The 6,000-nt window shown below is 47.2% G+C and overlaps 1 non-coding gene across 1 annotated transcript; it reads left to right on the forward strand.

The window, feature by feature from the left end:
- Positions 1 to 5,182: 5,182 nt before the first annotated feature.
- On the forward strand, positions 5,183 to 5,284 carry LOC128773957 (U6 spliceosomal RNA). The gene has a single exon (XR_008418448.1). It is a non-coding gene; the product is annotated as a U6 spliceosomal RNA (small nuclear RNA).
- Positions 5,285 to 6,000: the final 716 nt, after the last annotated feature.

Below are 6,000 nucleotides of genomic sequence, written 5' to 3' on the forward strand. Positions count from 1 at the left end.
GGCTCTGTGCTGACAGCTCAGAGCCTGGAGCCTGCTTCAGAATCTGTGTCTCCCTCTCTCTCTGCCCCTCCCCTGCTCGAGCTCTGCCTCTATCTCAAAAATAAAATAAAGATTTAAAATTAATTGATTAATTAAAAAAAAATAAACATACAAAGAAAAAATTACCTTCACATTTCAAAGAATCTTTGGAGCGGGGCAAGTATTACAGATACTTGTTGCTTCCCTTGTTGCTTTTCTGTGGACCTTATAACAGCACTTATTTTTAAAAACCATCAGCATAATTAAACAATGAAATCAACTAAACCACATATGATTAAGAAAACAGCCCTGGTTTTCAAACTTGCAAGCAGTATCTTGCTAAAAATGTGGGCTGCTGGCTCTCAATTCCTAGAAATTCTAATTTTTAGTGGGTATCGTATAGGGCTGAGGAATCTGCAGTTTAACCAGGAGCCTGGGTGATACATAGACAATTGGGCCACACACCAATATACTTTAAGAAACATTAGTACCTCTGGTAAATGCCTCTTTGCCCACATTTATAAGAGTTTTTCTTGGATTATAAAGAAGTAAAATTGCTGGATATGGCACATTTTCAATATTACTATCCAAAATGAATGTACTAATACATATTGCTTCCAGTAGGAGGAGAGAATTCCCAATTCCCCGTTTCTTAGCCAACTCTTGATGTGCTCATACTTTCTAGTTTTTGCCAAGAACATAACTACCTTACAGAATGATCTTTCAGTTAGCAACATTTGCTAAAGCAGCTCTTGAAAAATCTGCCACATTTTGAACAAAGGCTCCTTTTCAATGACATAATGACTTTTCACCCCAAAATTCGTTAACTAAATATGCTAAAAGAAGTGATAATTCAACATTACAGTTTAAGGCAAAAGTATTCTTACCAATTACAAGACATAAGAATTCCTCAGCAGAGAATCTCATATGGAACAAATTTGAATTGTGCTCTATGTTTACATGAACCACAAATGTTTTTTGCTTGTTTTTGAACACAGACATCAAGCAAATAGAAACAAACATCCCAAATTGAGAACAAAACAGGAAGAAGCAGCTGGCAGAAATGTGGAAAGTTTCATAACTCTTGAAAAGGTGAAGGGAGCCGAGGACACGGCAGGAATGTGACGGAATAAAATTAAGGTTGCAATGAAGTGTGAATTGTGCACGTAAGACTCAGGCGATTGGGAACGGAGTCCCCAGTTTATGGTCATGAAACTTCACATGAAAATGCAGTAAGAAGTAGTCAGAGCCTGACATGATCTGGTCTGGTGAGGAGTTGGGAAGGTTTTCCCCGTAAAGAAAGACCCCGTGAGTAGCCAGAAAACAAACGGATTATGAATCAAAGGGTTACCGAGTCCCGTGCTCTGGAGCACAGCCTCTGCAACTTTAAGGCGCACACAACCCCCACCCCGCACCCCCCCCCCCAGCCCCCACCACCGGGGGCGTCGTGAACGTGCTGTTCCGCTGCAGCAGCGGGGCCAGGACCTCCCGGAGGCTCTGCATTTCCAGCAAGCCCCTAGGCCGGGCCTCTGGGCTGAGCAGCGGGGGTTCCTGGGGTCGCCCGCGCGGTCGGTGGCTCCTCGCGCTGACCGCTCAAGCGTGTCGCTGAGAAGTCGTGTGCCGCTGCCAGAAGGACAGTGGGCCGGGCGAGGGGCAGAAACTCATTCCCTAAGCGGCCGGGCCGGGGGCGGCCGGTGCCTTGTAGGCCCTTCCAGGGCCTCAGGGCCCAGGAGGCTGGGAGGAAGCCCTCCGGAGATCAATACCGGCACCCACGTCCCCGCCCCCGGGAACTCAACGTTCGGAGGTGGGGAGGGATGGTAGAGACGGGGAACACACACCGTCGCCCACAGGCAGGTGCTCGCCGCTCCTAGCCAAGAGGCGCAATAACGAAAGCTCGTCGGGGAACCAAGGTTTTCCTAAGCTTGGGGAAGATCTCTCTCTCTCTCTCTCTCTCTCTCTCTCTCTCCCTCTCTCTCTCTCTCTGTGCAGGCTGAAAGAGCTCCCCGCACTTCGGGGAAAATCACCTACCCACGCACAGACACAGTTGGCAACAATCTGTAACCACAACTTGGAACTACAAAAAGCCCCGCAACCACTGAGGCGGGAGGAAAACGTCGTTCGCTGAGGGCTCAGCCCGTGTTCTGCACGCTACTCGCGGCTCTACTGAATTCTCTCCCCTAAACCTCACCGCTTCCAACCAAGCCACGCGCGGCGCCCGCCTTGACGTCGACTGGCCTCGGGAACCCTGAGCGAGTCTGGCGGGAGCCCTGTGCGCTCCAGCCGCCTCCGCTGTCCTCCAGCCCTTGCCGGAGCAGACGGGCGCCTCTGGGCTCCCCGCGGCCCAGTCACCCTGGACGAAAGAGACTGTGTCTTCCGGTCTCGCCGCGGAACCGCTCGCTCGGTTGTCTCTCTGCCGCGTGCGTGCCCTCGGGTCGGTGGCGGAGGCCGAGAGGCCGGAGTGAGATGACTGGCCAGAGGCTGAGGCCGCTACGGTTAGAAGCCCTGGCAGAATGAAAAGGTCGGAGTGAGGGAAAACGAGCCGATGGAAGGGAGGAAGGATGGCTTGGCCAGCATGTGCAAAGGGCCCAAGGCGGGGAGGCCTAGGACTTGCCCCGCTTTACACACGATGCGGGCAAGGACTGCAGAGGTCAAGTAACTTGCCCAGAGTCACACATCCAGAGCTCTCCACCGCTAGGCTAGAAGGCAACAAAGTCAGTTTGATGTCAGGCGTCTCTGCAACATCAGTCTTCGGAAGAAAATGGACCAACAGCTAGGGTTTTTAGAGAACAGGGTTATACCGGAGGATTCCTACTCGCGGCCAAATGGTCTTTCGCAGTAATGGCTGGCAAACCCTAAGCATACACTGGCAGGCACTCTTCTAAGTTTTAAGAGGGCCTCTGCATTACTACACCTGATCTGCCAGAGGGGATGATGACACATGTTGCAAGAGGGTAACTGGGTAGGGATAGTGGCCCGTACCCTTCTTACCGTTCTTCTCTGGATATGGAACCTCTGCCCTGTGAGCAAGCTGGAGCGGGAGTGATCAGGTCCCAGGACTACGGCCAGCGGCGCATGCAATAGAACTTCTGTCCCACAGTGGAGGCTGGACAGGGGATGGAATCTCTCTAATTCTCCTTAAACCTACCTGGATATATAGGTTCTGCAACACCGTTGGAGGTGATGAGAGATGCTGGTGGCCCGCCTTTCCTGGAGGGAAACCGTAGTCCTAGATTGGGAGCTGGGAGGAAATGGAGCCCCATCTTTTTGGCTGCATCTTACAAAAGTAGACATTCCATCACATTGATCTGGGAAGTAGGAAACAGTTTGTGGCACAAATGTCACAGACTCCCAATTAAGTAACAAGTTCATTGCTGAAGTTTTACTAGTAGTAGATTTTCTTGGATAAATGTTTCTCTATTTGCCATATGTGCTTAGGACAATTCCAGAGACTTTAAATGGTTGAGTTTTTTAAACAATTTTCACCAGTTAAATGGTTGTTTCACTGGGGAAAGTGTCCACCAACCTCACCCCCCCCCCCCCCCCCCGTTGTGGAAGTCTGGACCTCAATCAGGTTTTTTTTTAAGGTGCAAAATAAGTTTATTTGATAGTATTATATAAACTCATGAGTCAAACACATTCCATGTGTGTCAATCCACTGCCGTTTTTAAATTTTATTTAAATTTTATTTTTTTAATTTTTTAATGTTTCTTTATTTTTGAGAGAGAGAGAGAGAGAGAGAGGAGAGATGGAGTGTGATCAGGGGAGAAGGAGACAGAGAGGGAGACACAGAATCTGAAGCAGGCTCTAGGCTCTGAGCTGTCAGCACAGAGCCTGGCACAGGGCTCGAACTCATGAACTGCAAGGTCATGACTTGAGCTGAAGTGAGATGCTTAACCAACTGAGCCACCCAGGTGCCCTTATTTTTATTAGAGAGAGAGAGAGAGAGAGCAAGCAGGGGAGAGGGGCAGAGGGAAAGAGAGAGAGAGAGAGACAGAGAATTTTAAGCAGCTCTAAGCTCAGCGCAGAGCCTGACATGAGGCTCAATCCCACGACCCTGGGATCATGACCTGAGCTAAAATCAAAAGTTGGATGCTTGGGGCACCTAGGTGGCTCAGTTGGTTGAAAGTCCGACTTCAGCTCAGGTCGTGATCTCAAAGTTTGTGAGTTTGAGCCCCACATCGGGCTCACTGCTGTCAGCTTGTCGGCGCTGAGCCTGCTTCAGATCTTCTGTCCCCCTCTCTCTGCCCCTCCCCTGCTTGTGCTCTCCCCCCAAATAAATGAATATTAAAAAAAAAGAGTTGGATGCTCAACCAACTGAGCCACCCAGATGCCCCCCCCACACACTGCAATTACTTTTATTGATGCTCAAATTATCCTATGACTAGGGGGAACTTCTTTATTTTTTTTTAATTTTTTTTTCTATTTTTTTTTCAATATATGAAGTTTATTGTCAAATTGGTTTCTATACAACACCCAGTGCTCATCCCAAAAGGTGCCCTCCTCAATACCCATCACCCACCCTCCCCTCCCTCCCACCCCCCATCAACCCTCAGTTTGTTCTCAGTTTTTAAGAGTCTCTTATGCTTTGGCTCTCTTCCACTCTAACCTCTTTTTTTTTTTCCTTCCCCTCCCCCATGGGTTTCTGTTAAGTTTCTCAGGATCCACATAAAAGTGAAACCATATGGTATCTGTCTTTCTCTGTATGGCTTATTTCACTTAGCATCACACTCTCCAGTTCCATCCATGTTGCTACAAAGGGCCGTATTTCATTCCTTCTCACTGCCACCTAGTACTCCATTGTGTATATAAACCACAATTTCTTTATCCATTCATCAGTTGATGGACATTTAGGCTCTTTCCATCATTTGGCTATTGTCGAGAGTGCTGCTATAAACATTGGGGTACAAGTGCCCTATGCATCAGTACTCCTGTATCCCTTGGGTAAATTCCTAGCAGTGCTATTGCTGGGTCATAGGGTAGGTCTATTTTTAATTTTTTGAGGAACCTCCACACTGTTTTCCAGAGTGGCTGCACCAATTTGCATTCCCACCAACAGTGCAAGAGGGTTCAGGGGGAACTTCTTTAAGTTGGCTCCTGAGTCCTTTTGATATGACCCTAACAGTTGTTGACAGCTTTCTTACTGTCAAAATACTGTGTACTTTCTGTTCACTTTGGCAGTACAAATACTAAAATTGGAATGATACAGAGATAAACATGGCCCCTGTGCAATGATGACACACAAATTCATGAAGCATTCCATATTTTTACAAACCATGATTTCAGTCATAAGTCGAACCTAAAAAACAAAACAAATGAACAAAGAAAAAAAGAGACAAGCCAAAACATGGACTTTTAACTATAGAGAACAAATTGATGGTTACTAGAGGGGAGGTGGCTGAGGGGATGGGTTAAATAGGTGAAGGGGATTAAGAATACACTTATTTTGAGAGCACCTGGGCGCCCCAGTCAGTTAAGCATCCAGCTCTGGATTTCGGCTCAGGTCATGATCTCACTGAGCATCAGGCTCCGTGCTGGGTGTGGAACCTGCTTGGGACTCTCCCTCTCTCCCCTTCTCCCTCTCCCTCTCCTTCTCTCTCTCTCTCTCTCTCTCTCTCTCTCTCTCTCTCTCCCTCCCTCTGCTGCTCCCCAGCTCATGCACATGCTCACTCATGCACACACTCTTTCTCTCTCACGCACAAAAAAAGAGTACACTTATTTTGGTGAGCACTGAGTAATGTACAGAATTGTTGCATCACTATATTGTACACTTGAAACTAATATAACTGTATGTTAACTATACTGGAATTAAAATACAGTTCATACATACAGTTCAAAATACATACATACATACTGTGTACATTACCCACAGAATGCTTTTGAAAAACTGAAAAGTCACACTTACCAGTATCAAAAGGAGTATATATGGCTTCCAAAGAAATGAAGAAGATAAAAGCAAACACTCAAAAGGGAAAAATAAATTTA

Source organism: Panthera pardus, unplaced genomic scaffold (assembly GCF_024362965.1).
Source record: "Panthera pardus isolate Hobbes unplaced genomic scaffold, ASM2436296v1 HiC_scaffold_27, whole genome shotgun sequence".
NCBI lineage: Eukaryota > Metazoa > Chordata > Mammalia > Carnivora > Felidae > Panthera > Panthera pardus.